Here is a 15,501-nt window from a genome sequence, read left to right as displayed (position 1 = left end):
CAGGGCACTTCAAACCAGTATTTATTTTTTTTTTTGAGGCAGAGTTTTGCTCTTGTCACCCAGGCTGGAGAGCAACGGCGTGACCTTGGCTCACTGCAGCCTCTGCCTCCTGGGTTCGAGCGATTCTCCTGCCTCAGCCTCCAGCACAGCTGAGATTACAGGCGTCTGCCACCACGCCCAGCTACTTTTTTATTTTTAGTAGAGATGGGGTTTCACCAGGTTGGCCAGACACCAGGTTGTCTAAAACTCCTGACCTCAGGTGATCCCGCCTGCCTTGGCCTCCCAAAGTGCTGGAGTTACAGGTGAGAGCCACTGCTCCTGGCCCAAACCAGTATTAAACAATTGGTTGGAGGTGACAAGTGAGTTGAAACCTATTTGCCAGGGACAGAGTCTGACTGGGATCACTGCAGAGGAATATGCCTCTCACTTCCAGCACTTAGTGTGACGTGAACTGATGCCCAGGTTAGCAGAACAGGGTGGGCTGAGGAGTAAAGAGGAGGGTTCTCCCCATGCACAGAGCACCCCTCCCCAGACACCTTTGGTGACAAGTCCCTGCAGGCCACAGGAATGGAGAACAGCAGTTAGAGGTGAAATTAATACCATTCGTCAAGTGCCTGATGAGCTAGGCCCTGGGCTGAGGCCCCTTATGTCATCATCGCCAGTCCTCTTGCCAACGACTCGCCTGGGGCCTCAGTAGGTGGGGGCAGCATCAGATGCCAACAGAAGCCTCTGTTCTCCCCATCACACCACGCTGGGCCTTGATATTCAGCCCCCAAACTGACTAAATCTGTTATTTAGCGTCACACCTCTGGTGACCATACATTCCAGTCTATCCACGGTGGTCTGACTCTCACAGAATTTCCTAGTTTTCAGTCAAGCATTACAGGCAAGAAGTGTATACAGCCAGCAGCGTTTGCTAGATTTTCAATATGAATACAATTGCAAACCAGAGAGACATCATTTGTCAGACTATGTGTCATTTTTAATTGACAAACGACAAATGGCATTTATACTTTCCAACATGCAGTTTTGAGATAAGTGTATATTGTGGAATGCTTAAATCAAGCTAATTAATATATTCAACACCTCACATACTTACTGTTAAGATGAGAACATTTGGCATCTACTGTCTTGGCAATTTTCAGGTGTACTCTACGTTACTATTAAGTATGGTCACCACACTGTACAACACATCCTTGAATTTGGTCCTAATTGAACTTCTGTGTCCTTTGACTAATGCTTCCCCAGCACCATCCCACCCCACCCTACCATTCTACTCTTGATTTCTATTAAATTATTTTTTTAGAATTCCACAAATAAGTGAAAACATGCAGTATCTGTTTCTCTGTTCCTGGCTTATTTCACTTAACATCATGTCCTCCAGGTTCACCCCTGCTGTCATAAATGACAGGATTTCCTTCTTTTTAAAGACTGCGTAGTATTGCAATGATAAACACATATCACCTTTTTTTATTCATTCCTTGATGGCATGTCCTGGTTTTTAAACTTAGAGACTGTGATCATCCTTAAGTCTGGGCTTCTGTAGGCCTTCAAGTTGGGCCTCCTTCTTGGAGGGCTGAGATAGCTAGGCCTTGGGAATATAGAACTGCTTCCTTTCTGGAAGGTGATATATACAAACTCAGCACATTTGCATGTGTTCTCTCTGCATCTAAAGCATTTCTGGTAAGTGCTAAAATCTTTTTTTTTTTTTTATTTTTAAAAGTGTTTCTTAAATTAAGGGGTCAGCCTCTGCATTTCCATACAATTTGAATTTATTTGCAATCAGCCCAGCTTGTAAGCAGCTCTGTTTCCTCTGCCTGGGGATGCTGCATCCTAGGCAGGAGAGCCTCCTGGAGAAGACACAGGCACCCACCAGAAATCACGGCTCACCATGGAAGCCTTGCCCAATCTCCCCTCCACTCTCTGCCCAAGCTCCCCTCCACTGCCCCAGATGGCAGTTCCCAAAAATCCAGCTCTGTGTAGACATGGTTTTTGCCTTTGTAAGGTCAGGGAATCTTTCCCAGCATTCCAGAAAAAAGGCACACCCTTGAACGCAGCTGGAACAATGTCTGAAAGATCAAGCTGGATGCCCCAGGACTAAGAGAGAGGACAGCCAGGGGCTCCTGGAACACAGAGTTCCTTGTGTTCAGCTGTGCTGGCTCCGCTAGATACTATTCTCCCTCGGGTGTCACTTCACACCCCTCGGGTCTTCCATCCCACTCCTAGGCTGAGATGGCCATATTTGAAGTCCTGGTTTACCATTAGAGAAGTCTTAGTTTACCTCATCTGTAAAGTGGGGATTCAGGCCCCTCCCTCTTAGAGATGATGTGAGACTTAACGCAATGAGAGAACCTTGTAGAGCTCTCCCAGGGAGGCCTGCCTTCAGGGTGGGGGAACGGGCTGCCTCAGGTGTGGAGGCAGAGACTAATGGCATGTGTTAACTGCCTCAGCATTAACTGTGAATGGGATAGTTGCATCTCCTTCACAAGGTATTCTCATAAAATACAAATAAAACCAGCCTGACCAACATGGAGAAACCCTGTCTCTATTAAAAATACAACATTAGCCGGGTATGGTGGCACATGCCTGTAATCCCAGCTACTCAGGAGGCTGAGTCAAGAGAATCGCTTGAATCTGGGAGGTGGAGGTTGCAGTGAGCTGAGATCCTGCCATTTCAGTCCAGCCTGGGCAACAAGAGCAAAACTCCATCTCAAAAAAGAAAATGCAAATAAAATACTCTATGTAGAAGAATCTGCCCAAAAAATGGAGGCAATTAGTTCTCCATTGCTGACAATTGCCTCTGTCATCCATTCATTCACTCAGTGACATTTATTGAGCTCTTACTATGTGCCCCATCTCTGTTCTAGGCTCTAGGATGCAGCAGTGAAAGAAACAGGCAAGTCTACGGGTTGACATGACATGCAGGGGCCGTGGAGAAGGCGGGAACTGTGGAAACGTCATTGTTGAGTATGTCAAATGGTGATGTGTGCTATAAAGAAAGACTGAAGCTGGACTCAGAGAAGACAGGAAGACAGGGGTAGGGGTAGGTCTGGCCTTTTGGATAGGATAATCTGAGAAGGCCTCTTTGACAAGGTGATATTTAAAGTGAGGATACAACCTCCCAGACTCAGCCCCTCACCCAAGTAACTGGAACTACAGGCACATGCCACCATGCTCGGTTAATTTTTAAATTTTTTTCTGTAGGGATGGATTCTTGTTATGTTAGCCAGACTGGTCTCGAACTCCTGGGCTCAAGCAATCCAAAGTTCTGGGATTACAGGCATGAGGTGCTGGGCCTGGCTGCATCCCAAATGACATCTCCTATCCCTCTAATGTGTTCCTCTTGGTCTTCTTCTTCTTCTTCTTTTTGACACGGAGTCTCGCTCTGTCACCCAGGTTGGAGTGCAGTGGTGCATTCTTGACTCACTGCAACCTCTGCCTCCCAGGTTCAAGCAATTCTCCTGTCTCAGCCTCCTGAGTAGCTGGGATTACAGGCATGCACCACCACACCCGGCTATTTTTTGTGGTTTTAGTAGAGATGGGGTTTCACCTTGTTGCCAGGCTGGTCTCCAACTCCTGACCTCAAGTGATCCACCCACCTCAGCCTCCCAAAGTTCCGGGATTACAGGTGTGAGCCCCTGTGCGTGACCCTCTTGGTTGTCTAGCTCTCAAGAAAGGGCAACTACAGTTGCTCAGACAAAATCGCTGGGGGTCATTTTTGATTGCTGTCTTCCTCTCATGTCCTTCATGGGATGGGTTAGTGAATTATGTTGGCATACCTTCAAAACACATCCAGAGCTCAATGTTTCTTACCACTGCTTCTAATATGGCCCAAGCCACCTACAGTCCTCTCCCATGTCACTGCAGCAGCCTGCTAACTGGTCTCCCTGCCTCTGCCCTCACCTCCACCATCCACTTTCCACCAAGCAGCTGGAGTAAACCTTTCAGAAACTCAGCTCAAATCATTGTCCTCCTTTATTCAAAACCCTCCTGAGGCTTCTCATCTCATACAAAGTAAAAGCTCAAATCCTTAGCGATGGCCATGAGGCCTGCCATTGTCTGGTCCCCTGCACCCCACTGATCACATCCGCTCTTTCCCCACTCCACCTGAGCTCTGCTGACCTCTGCTCTTCCTTGGAAACACTGAGCACATTCATTCCTGCTTTGGGGTCTGTGCACTTTGCTGCTCCCTTTTCCTAGGACAGTTGTGCCCACATAGTCACAGGAGAAACTCCATTTCTACTAAAAATACAAAAAATTAGCCAGGTGTAGTGGTGTGCACCTGTGGTCTCAGTTACTTGGGAGGCTGAGGTGGGCGGATCACCTGAGTCCAGGAGGTGGAGGCTGCAATGAACCCTGATTTCATCACTATACTCCAACCTGGGAAACCATAGTGAGACCCTGTCCCAGGCAAAAAAAAAAAAAAAAAAAAAAAAAAAAAAAAAAAAAGAGTTCTCCAGCCTGGGCAATAAAGTGAGACCCTGTCTCTACCAAAAAAAAAAAAGAAAGAAAAATAAAAAAATTAGCCAGGTGTGGTGATACACACCTGTGGATCCAGCTACTTGAGAAGCTGAGGTGGGAGGATCACTTGAGCCTGGGAGGTTGAGGCTGCAGTGAGCTGTGATTATGCCACTGCACTATAGCCTGAGTGACAGAGTGAGACCTTGTTTAAAATAAAAAGTTTTGTTTACGGGGGAGCAGAACAGGGGGCAAAGGCTAAAGCAGGATGAGAGATAAAGGAAGAAAACTAGGTTGTCGTGTTGCTTCCCATCTTGCTATTGATTAAGCATTCCAGGTCAGCCATGGTGAGGTTCACCAAGGCAAATCTAATAGTAGGAGCTGGAATGTGGGCAAGGACGTTCTGTCACGATCAACTGTGAAGTCCACATTGGGTAAGGAGAGAAATGAGGCAATTAAGGGGCTGATTCATGAAGAGGTGGTTGGATCAGATTCTAAGTCTCAGTTGGTGGAAGGATTACTGCAGTCTGGATAAGAGAAGGAGTGAGCTGGAAACCCAGGGCACAGTGGTTGGAGAGTGGGACATAGAAACCGAGATGACAGACAACTGCAGCCAGCGAGAATGACAGTTCCAGGATGACAGACAACTGCCACCAGTGAGAATGACAGTTCCAGGATGACTGACAACTGCCACCAGCGAGAATGACAGTTCCAGGATGACTGACAACTGCCACCAGCGAGAATGACAGTTCCAGGATGACTGACAACTGCAGCCAGCGAGAATGACAGTTTCAGGGTGTGACCATGGGAGTGAGGTTAGGGTGGAGGTGACTAGGTCACTGGTGGACAATAGGAGACATAACTGAAAGGCATGGGAGGATTTTCTGTGTGGATGTTGAAATCACTGTGAGATAAATGTAGTGCTGGAGAGAGTAAGAACGAACTCAAAGTCCTCAAGGATCAAGATGAGAAGTGACCTGGGGTCACCAGGTGCCTTCAAGAAGGAGAGGGTCAGTGGTATAGTTTGATGAGATTTGAAGGGAGATTCAACCCACTGGTTGCTTAGGAAGGAAGGAGAGAATGGTTTGGAATCAGCAATCAGTACTGAAGAGGATATCGATCCCTAGGGCCAAGGTATGAGGGCTGGAGGGAGAACAGCCACCACTTGAACACCCGGGCTCAGGTGATCCGCTGACCTTAGCCTCCCAAGCAGCTGGGACCACAGTCTGCAAGGAGGATGGAACAGCTTCACTAGGACACTTTTTGAGTCTTGAACTCAATTTCTCAGAATACATATTTCACTTCCACCAAAGTTGTTTGAGAGGCACCACTTTCTGAACCTGCATATGATGCTGACATTGGGAATTTTAACCCAAACCACAATTACCCGTTCACATTACATTCGGACAGTTTTCCTCCCCTTTACCCAGTAGCTATATATTTATAATCCTCAAGCTTGCATTTTAAAATGATCTTTAAAAGACTTATTTGCAAAAACATGCAACTCTTTTCATTGTGAGGTCATATCCCTAGGGAGACTTACTAAATCTGTGTTCAAATTTCTTTGCCTATTTTTTCACTACGGTCATCAGGTGACCTTTATAAACATACAAACTAGCATTAACTGAGGTCATTTCAGGCAAAAGCATCTTCCTCAGACAGCTGTCATTACTTAAAAAGATGAATAAAGAAAAAAAGGGGAATGTGGAAAAGAGAAAGAGAAATGGAGAAAGAGAAAAAAAGAGAAAAGAAAAAGAAAGAGAGGAAAAGAGAAAGAAGAAAAGAGTGAGAATGAGAGAGAGAAAGAGAAGGAAAGAAAGAAGGAAGAGGAAAGGGAAGAGAGGGAGAGAGAAGGAAAGAAGGAAGGCAGAGGAAAGGGAAGAGAGGGAGAGAGAAGGAAAGAAGGAAGGAAGGAAGAAAGAAGGGCAGGAGGGAGGAAGAAAGGAAGGAATGGAAAGAGGGAGGGAAGAGGGAGGGAGGAGACTAAGGTTTCCAATATAAGACCACATGGAATTAGTCTTCTCTGAGAGATAATTTTCAGAAAAATAAAAAAACCTTTGCCTTATATTCAGTCACCTCTGGTGCCATCTTTTCTGTCCTAGTGTCTAGAACAGTGCCAGTGAATGTTTCTGGAATGAATTAACAGGTTGCTATTGCCTTCGAGCCCTAGCAAAGATTCCTCCATGGCCCTTAGATCCTAGGACCCCTGGTCCTAAGAGAAACATCACCCACCTCATGTCCCCATGCCTTGCTTCTGCTTGGCTACTAAGCTCCAACTTGCTTCTTTTTCCTTCCAACATGTGTATCCAGAAGCTCTTGGCTTTTATTAAATGCAACTCTGCTGCTAATGCATTACAGAATTTAATCTTGTGCCAGCCACACCCTGGCACTGAACCCAGCTGGGCAGGGGGCCAGATTTGGAGTGAGGTTTTCCCTGCTAGTTATTAAGTTTGGTTAAGAGGTGAGATAGTCACTGCCAGATGCAAAAACTCCAGGAGGCATATCCAGCTGCATTTAGAACTCTGGCAGTTTCTGCCTCTGGTGATGGAGTTTGGGGGTCATCTGAACTGGGAGTGATGAGAGGTAGGAGCTGAAATAGAAAGATGCAAATAAAACAGAGGTGAGGACAGCAGCGGGTGGGGGTGAGTTTCGTAGGAAGATAAGAAAATAAACTGTGTTGTTAGAAACTTCTCTAATCTTTGACACTTCTAACTCTATCTCCCTCCCGAAAGCCCTAATCTGGACTGGAATTGGCTTTGAGGGTTGTACCAGTATGCATTTTGATAACGCATGATGCATTTTTAGACCAAAGCACACTGGGGTAGTTGTTGAAGAAATGCATGGCTAGTTCTGCAGCCTCCTGTGTGTTCAGGTTACTCCAAGCCCTGTGCCTCAGCCATGGGACACAGCGTGATGGTTGTGGATGGATCCTCATGCACCATTCCCTTAGCTCTTGAGTACATAATAGAATCCTTATTTGAGAACCCAGGTCCCTGTCAGTTCAAGTGAAGGGAAAAGAAAAAACACCCAGAGTGAGATTCTCCAGGTAGCTTTGAGGATGTCCAAGGTGAAACTTGAGTCAATAACAACATGATGGAGAGGCGGTTGTTCCCTCTTCTGCACCCCTTTTCCTGGAGTTTAGGAACTACTGAGGCTCTCACAGTACAACTCAAGGCTGGAGAGGAGACAGATACCATTTGTTTGTTTGTTTGTTTGTTTTGAGATGGAGTCTCACTCTGTCACCCAGGCTGGAGTGCAGTGGTGTGATTTTGGCTCACTGCAACCTCTGCCTCTGGGGTTCAAGCAATTTTCCTGCCTCAGCCTCCTGAGTAGCTGGGATTATAGGCAACTGTCACCATGCCAAGCTAATTTTTGTATTTTTACAGTTTTTGTAGAGACAGGATTTCACCATGTTGGCCAGACTGGTCTCAAACTCCTGATCACAGGTGATCCACCCGCCTCGGGCTCCCACAGTGCTGGGATTACAGGCATGAGCCACTGCGCCCGGCCTAGACAGATACCATTTTTGAATAACAAGGTATAGTAGAAATGTCAGCGGGAACTTTACTCCTCATAGGTTGAACATGTGATGTTGCAGGTGCATTACCCCAGTGCTGATCACCATGAGGGCTAATGAAATCCAAAGGGACAGCCCGCTCATAACCTCCCCCTGCCTACTAACCAGCCCTGCAGACAGAAATGGCTAAAAAGGCCCTGAAGACTGGGCACAGGGACTAGTGCTTGAAAAGGACCAAAGGGCGGAGGTGCAGAGAGAGTGGGAAGGAGATAACCTAGAGGAGGGAGGGTGATCTTTGCTATTCAAGGTGGCCACACACTCAGTCTTCCAGATGGGGCCACGGTCACGGAGACACATTCAACAGGGCAGAGGAGCCACAGCAAACCCTGGCTCTGTGGGTTTTCCATGGCGAGGGCTTGAAGTGAGGCATCTGGGGGCCCTCTGTGTGACCGACCGGCTACCAGAAAGGCCACTTGGTGTGGGTCTCACGCTGCCTTCCCTTCCCAACGAGGGCCAAAGGAGGGGCTATTCCGGCCGGTGCTGAATGCTTCCTAGGTGCCACGTCCTCCAGCACACATAATTCCCTGGGCAGAAAGAGCCCAGTCACCATCCAAGGCCTCAGGGATTAGACGCCATGCCTGTCTGACTCGGGTCTGTGGTCTTCCCACAACACAGGAAAATGGCAGCAGCTGACAGGCTTCTTGTTGTCAGCACTGGCTGGGGTCCACCTCTCATCTGAGGCTGCTTCACACCCTGCCAAGTCCTCCCAGCAGAACTCGGTCATGCCGGGTATGAATCCGTTTCACGCCCCTCTGATCTGTTCCATGCTGCCAAACACATTGCAGCCCTCATTTTCACTTCGGCCTTCTGTTGAAGGTGAAAACAACGTGTTGGAAGAGAGCTGTGAGAGGAATGAGGGAACACTTTTTAAAATGACATTTCCCCTGTTCAGCCCTATTCAGTCCTTGGAAATGACCTTCGGCACAGATCAGAGGTCTCTTTTTGGAAAATGGCAAAATCACACAGACTGGTCCACTCCTATGTCCTCTTATTGGTGCCTTGAAATAGTACTTTTCAAACTTTACAGTGCCTAAGTATCCCCTGCAGAGCTTCCTAAAACTCATATTCTTGGGCCCCACCCCCAGAGACTCTGATTCAGTGGGTCGGTTTGGGGCAGGGGCAGAATTGTCTTTTTTGGCAAGTTCCCAAATGATACAGATGCGAATGGTCAGCGAAGTGTGTGTTGAATGCCCCTGCCTTGTGGATGTCACTAATGAACTCTTTCTAGGCACTGGCTGGATTTATCTGCCAGTGCTGTAAGAGTGGGGAACTTTCTAGATTGCCCCGAGAGCTCCTGGGAAGTGTGACTCCCTCAGGTGTTACTATCACCCAGGAACATCCGACCGTCCCCAACGTTCTCTTCTACCCACTTGGCGGGGAGAGGAGGACGGAAGATTGGAAAGAAATGAAGGAAGCACTAAAATAAACTTTGCCTACTGGTGATTGTGCTGAGACCATTCTTGCCAAGAGAATGACAAGAAACAATATTTGAGTTTGATTCAGATTTGAAGATTTTAGGTTGGATATGCATATCAGTTTCCTTATTTGTAAGACTTGGAAAAAACTACTACCTTGAAGATTCTTGTGATGAGTAGAGTCACAGCTGGTGAGGGTAGCACCAGAGCCAAGATCTGGTTTCTCAGAATCTCAGATCAGTGTGCTCGTGGGTACACCAAAGACAGTGGTGCCCATGGAGTGAGTGCCCACCAGGTCTACGCGTTGCGTAAATGGCTCCACAGTTGATGTTCCAGCAGAACCTCACAATACCCTGACAAAAAAGATATTGTTCTTCTCATATTACTCCTGAAGAAACCCAGTCTTAGAGATTAAATAACTTGTCCAAGGTCACAGAGCCAGAGGTTGAATCCAGATCTCACTCACACTGTGGCTGTTACCAACTTACAAACCCCAGGCATCCTCCCACCAGTGCCTTCAAGAAACTGTCAGGTTGGCTACAGCTCAAATAGGGCTGAGAGCAGGGAGAGCTGGGGTGTAGAACCTGCTATCACGGAGCTGTGTGGGCTGGTGCAAGCCACTTTCCCTGTCTGGACGTCAGCTTCCTTATCTGCAAAATGGTGTCTAAAAGCCCTTTCAGTGCTAACATGTAAGGACTCTACTGCTTTTCCACTAGGGTATTGGTACCAAGCTGAGTACCATAAGTTTCTCTCATTGCCAGCATGGCATCTCCAGGGTTCCAGCAGTAAACCAGGTTCCAGGGAACCACTTAGACACCTGTAACTCCCCAGGCTTAGAGAGAAGGGGCCCCTATAGATCATCAACAAAGACAGCTGCATGTCAGCAAACAGGAAGGTCCAGGTGAGCTGCTGGTTCAAACTAGGCAAGTACATGGGTGCTGTCATATCTTTTCCTTGGTGTTTAAAGAAGGGAGTATGAGCACAGTAAGGTATGTACTCTGCATAAAAATATTTCAACACTATTTCTTTATAGATGAGATAGTTAAAGAGACTGGATCCAGGTGCTAGGCTGAGTGCATACAACCATTCAATGTCAACACAACCTTCTTACAAGGCAGACCAAGTATTTTAATTTTATAGAGAACACCCACCATTATTAGCATGACATTTACCACTAACACTTGACCTGCTTTATCACGTATCTGTTCATCTAGCCATTCACTAATCCATCTTATTTGTGATGGATTTCAAAGTAAAGTGTGACTTCAGTACATTTCCCCCTAAATATTCAAGTATACAGATCATTAACTAGAATTCAATATGTGATATATTCTCTTTGATATAAAATTTATATATAATGAAATGCACCAATCTTGCATATGTGTTAGCTGAATTTTGTCAATGCATCAAACCTGCACAATGCAACCCTCCCAGCATTGCTGTCACCTCGGAGCGTTCTCTCAAGCCTCTTCCTGTCATAGATTCTCCCCGCTCTTCACTAAAGATTCGTTTTATCCAGGACGGGTTTTAAAATTCAGCTTTATTGAGTTATAATTTACATACAATGAAATTCACCAATTTTGTTTTTCTGGATGAGGTTTAACAAAGTTGTGATACAGTTGTGCAACCACCACCACAGCCACGATATAACGTATTTCTACCACCCCAAAATGTTCCCTCATGTCTTTCTGCAGCTAATTGCCTCTCCCCCACACCTGGCCTCTGAAAATCGCTGATCTGCTCTCTGTCACTATAATTTTACCTTCTCTAGAATGTCACGTTATTGTTACAATATAGTATATAACCTTCTGCATTTAGCTTCTTTCACTCAGCCACATGCTTCTCAGACTTACCCATGTTGTTGTATGTATCAATAGTTGATTCTTTTCTTACTGAAAAGTGGCATTGCATTGTGCTTGATGTACATAATTTGCTTATTCTTTCATCTGTTCATGAACATTTGCATTATTTTCTGTGTCTGGAACTCAAATCCCAAATGAATACAATATAGAAATGGTATGGAGTGAGTCTTAGCTGGAAAGAATTAATCTCTGTATTAATTCTTATCTTGTATGGGGAGTGGGGATAGACATCTAGATCAAAGATCAGCAAACTTATAAAGGATCAGATTGCAAAATATCTTAGGCTTTGTGGGCCATACAGTCTTTGTCTCAACCACTCAATTATCCCATGGTAGCACAAAAGCAGCTACATATAAACAAATATATATACCTAAAGACGATACAGAAACAAAATAAGTGTGGCTGCGTTCCAGTGAAACTTTACTTAAGGACACTGACATCTGAATGCTATCAGTGAAACTTACTTTGTCTTTGGATTTTTTTTAACCAATTTAAAACAATAAAGTTTTAAGTGGTTAAAACAATATTTGTTTTAAAATGTGGTTAAAATAGTATTTGTCTTTTGATTTTTTTTTTAACCACTTAAAACTATAAAGGCTGGGTGCAGTGGTTCACGCCTGGAATCCCAGCACTTTGGGAGGACAAAAAGGGAGGGTCACTTGAGCTCAGGAGTTTAAGACCAGCCTGGGTAACACAGCAAAACTCTGTCTCTACCCTCCAAAAAGAAACAAAAACAAAAATTAACTGGGCATGGTGGTGTGCACCTATAGTCCCAGCCACTCAAGAGGCTGAGGTGGGAGAATCTCTTGAGCATCAGAGGTCAAGGCTGCAGTCAGCCTTGATTGTGCCATCGTACTCTAGCCAGGGTGACAGAGTGAGACCCTGTCTCAATAATAAATAAACAAATAAATACAAATACAAATACAAAAACAAAAACGTTCCTAGCTTGTAGGCTATGGGAAAATGTGAGACAGGTGGGATTTTGTTACCAAAACACCAGGGATTCAGTCTAGGTCCTGCTGCTCACATCACAGAAAGCCAGTCACTGAGACAACAAGTATTGCCAAGGAAGAAAGCTTTAATCAGGTGCTGCAGCCAAGGAGGTGGTCACTCAGTCTCAAATCCATCTCCCTGGCCAACTAAAACCTGGGAAGAAATGTAATGCTGTGTAAGAAAACAGGAACAAGGAAGGGCAAGGAAGCTATCATGATGAATGGGGGGTCAGGCATTTCATTGTCTGAATGTGGTGATCTGGTGAGTTTCAGTTTGTTGCTACTTTTTAAAACAAATGTAAACTTCAAGCTTTAAAATCAGAAAGGTCAATTTATATGCTTATCCAAAAGAACAGTTTATGGAACTATTCAATTTGTTTCAATTTGGCCCATAGGCTATAGTTTGTTAACCTCTAGTCTAGATAATTTCAAAATATTTTAGAAAATTATCTTTAAGTACATGTCATCAAAATTTAATTATAACCACAAGAGGAATAGAAATAGGATATATAACTGCCAATCCACAAAAGGAAAAACCATGGAATAAAAAAAAGATCATCTGAAGAAAAGTTTAAAAAGCAAAAGAAACAAAGAAAATAAAAAGAAGAATATGATAAATAGAAAACATAAAATAACATGACAGGAGTAAATCTAATCATTTATGTAATAACAGTACCCATGAATAGGTTAAATTAGCCTATTATAAGGCATAGAGTTTCAGTTTAGGTAAAGAAAATTTAAAAAATGAGCCACTACTGTTGCCAAAAGTTATATCTAAAATGAAATTATGCAGGATATTTGAAAACAAAGGTATAGAACTATATATACTACCTAAATCGGTATGAAATATTATGTAATTACTACAAGAACAGGTAAATTATTGCTTATTACACAATAAACAGCAAATCCTGGGTAAATTGCTAAAAAAATAGATGTAGCAATATTAACACCAAAAATAACAATTTGAAATAAAAAGCATCAGGGTCAACAGTGAGAGTTCATATTGATAAAAGTTATAGTCCACCAAAAAGATATACTAATCATATGCTTCAGTGTACCTCACAATAGAATTCTGAAATCTATTTACTATATGTGTCAATAGAATACTGTACTGGATAAATAGAAAGTACCTGTTCTTTCAAGCATCTATAGTCCTTTAACAAAATGAGTCATGTATTTGACCACAAGAACAATTCTAATACATTTCAAAAAGCAGAAATTATACAAACCTTCTTGTTTGGCCACTACACAATAAAATTAAAAATTGAAAAGCAGCAGCCAGGCACGGTAGTTCATGCCTGTAATCCCAGCACTTTGGGAGGCTGAGGTGGGTGGATAGCTTAGGAGTTCAAGACCAGCCTGGGCAATATTGCAAAACCCCATTTCTACCAAAAATACAAAAATTAGCCAGTCTCATGACCTGGTCTCAAAAAAAAAAATTAAAAAGCAAAACAAAACATATGATATAACAAATATATACATATATTGTATATATAATGTAACATAATGTGTATATATATTGTGTGTATATATATTTATATATTTCCCCCACTGGAAGTTCTAAAGCATCCTCTAATGCAGCAGTCCCCAACATATTTGGCACCAGGGACCAGTTTCATGGAAGACAATTTTTCCACATATGCAGTGCGGAGGTTGGGGTGCTGGTTTCGGGATGAAACTGTTCTACCGCAGATAATCAGGCATTAGATTCTCATAAGGAGCACACAACCTGGCTCCCTCGCATGCACAGTTCACAATAGTGTTTGCACTCCTACGAGAATCTAATGCTGCTGCTGATCTGACAGTAGGTGGAGCTCAGGTGGTAATGCTCACTCTCAGACTGCTTGTCTCCTGCTGTGTGGTCCAGTTCCTCGTAGGCCACAGACTGGTTTGGTCCACGGCCTGGAGGTCGGGGAACCCTGCTCTAACACTACTCTTAAGTTAAAGAGGAAACTGTAAACGAGAAGAAAGCGACAATCAGAAACTCTGTTGCGGGGACTTGTGGGACATGGCCCAAGTGGGACTCAGGATAAGTTTACTGCAAACAAGTAGGGCTAACAGTAAATAAAAGAACATTAAATCAAGAGTCTAGAATGAAAAGGCAGCAAAATAAACTCAAAGAAAGTAGAGAGATGGAGTATAAAAATCAGCAGAATTTAATGAGGTAGAACTGTCACACAAAAATATGAACTTAATTAATAAAACAAAATCTTGATCTTTGAAAAGACTATTACTACTTACAAATCTAATGAAATCTCATTTTAAAAGATAATTAAATTTAAAAGATAACTAATGTTTGAAATGAGCAAGAAAATACAACTATGGGTATTTTAAAAACATTTCCAAAGATGACCAAAAAGAAATTGTTAATTAAAAAAATTTGAGAACCTAGATTGAAATATAAATTTTTTTAGGACAGTGTAAAGTACCAGCTTTTTTTGTAGGGACTACTGCAATGGGATTTTACAGCAGGGAAGAGAGATTGGATTCAACTCTCAGAATTACCAAAATTAGCACAGGAAGAGAGAGAAAACCTGTACAGCTCAATAAACACAGAAGAAATTAGAACCATTGTCAGAGTTCTTCTCCTAGACAGACTCAGATAGTTTTATTTGTGAATTACATCTAATTTTCAAGATTCTAATACTTTCTATGATGTATGAATTCTTCCAGAGTATAGGAAATAATCAGAAAGCTACAAGTTTGGTATCCAGTTAGATACCAAACTGGAAAGCATAGCATACAACTGTGGACTTGAAGTTAGGGAGGCAAGCAGTTTGTCACACCTGTGAAAGAGAAAGGAGCGGCTCAGGATTGGGTTAGAGAAGCTGTCAAACCAGAATACAGATCTGACCAAGTATTTGCCAGCCCAATGAGAAGCTCCAGAGTTCTAGAAGCTATGCAATAAAATTACAAATTAAATTAGAGGCTGGATACGGTGGCCTATGCCTGTAATCCTAGCACTTTGGAAGGCTGAGGTGGGTGAATCACCTGAGGTCAGGAGTCCAAGACCAGCCTGACCAACATGGTGAAACCCCATCTCTACTAAAAATACAAAAAATTATCTGGGTGTGGTGGCAGGTGCCTGTAATTGCAGCTACTTGGGAGACTGAGGCAGGAGAATCGCTTAAACCCAGGAGGCAGAGGTTGCAGTGAGCTGAGATCACGCCACTGAACTCCAGCCTGGGTGTGACAGA

The sequence above is a fragment of the Aotus nancymaae genome, unplaced genomic scaffold (assembly GCF_030222135.1).
Source record: "Aotus nancymaae isolate 86718 unplaced genomic scaffold, 86718_ANA_hifiasm-v0.15.2.pri h1tg000017l, whole genome shotgun sequence".
Classification (NCBI taxonomy): Eukaryota; Metazoa; Chordata; class Mammalia; order Primates; family Aotidae; genus Aotus; species Aotus nancymaae.
This window is presented reverse-complemented; position numbering follows the sequence as displayed.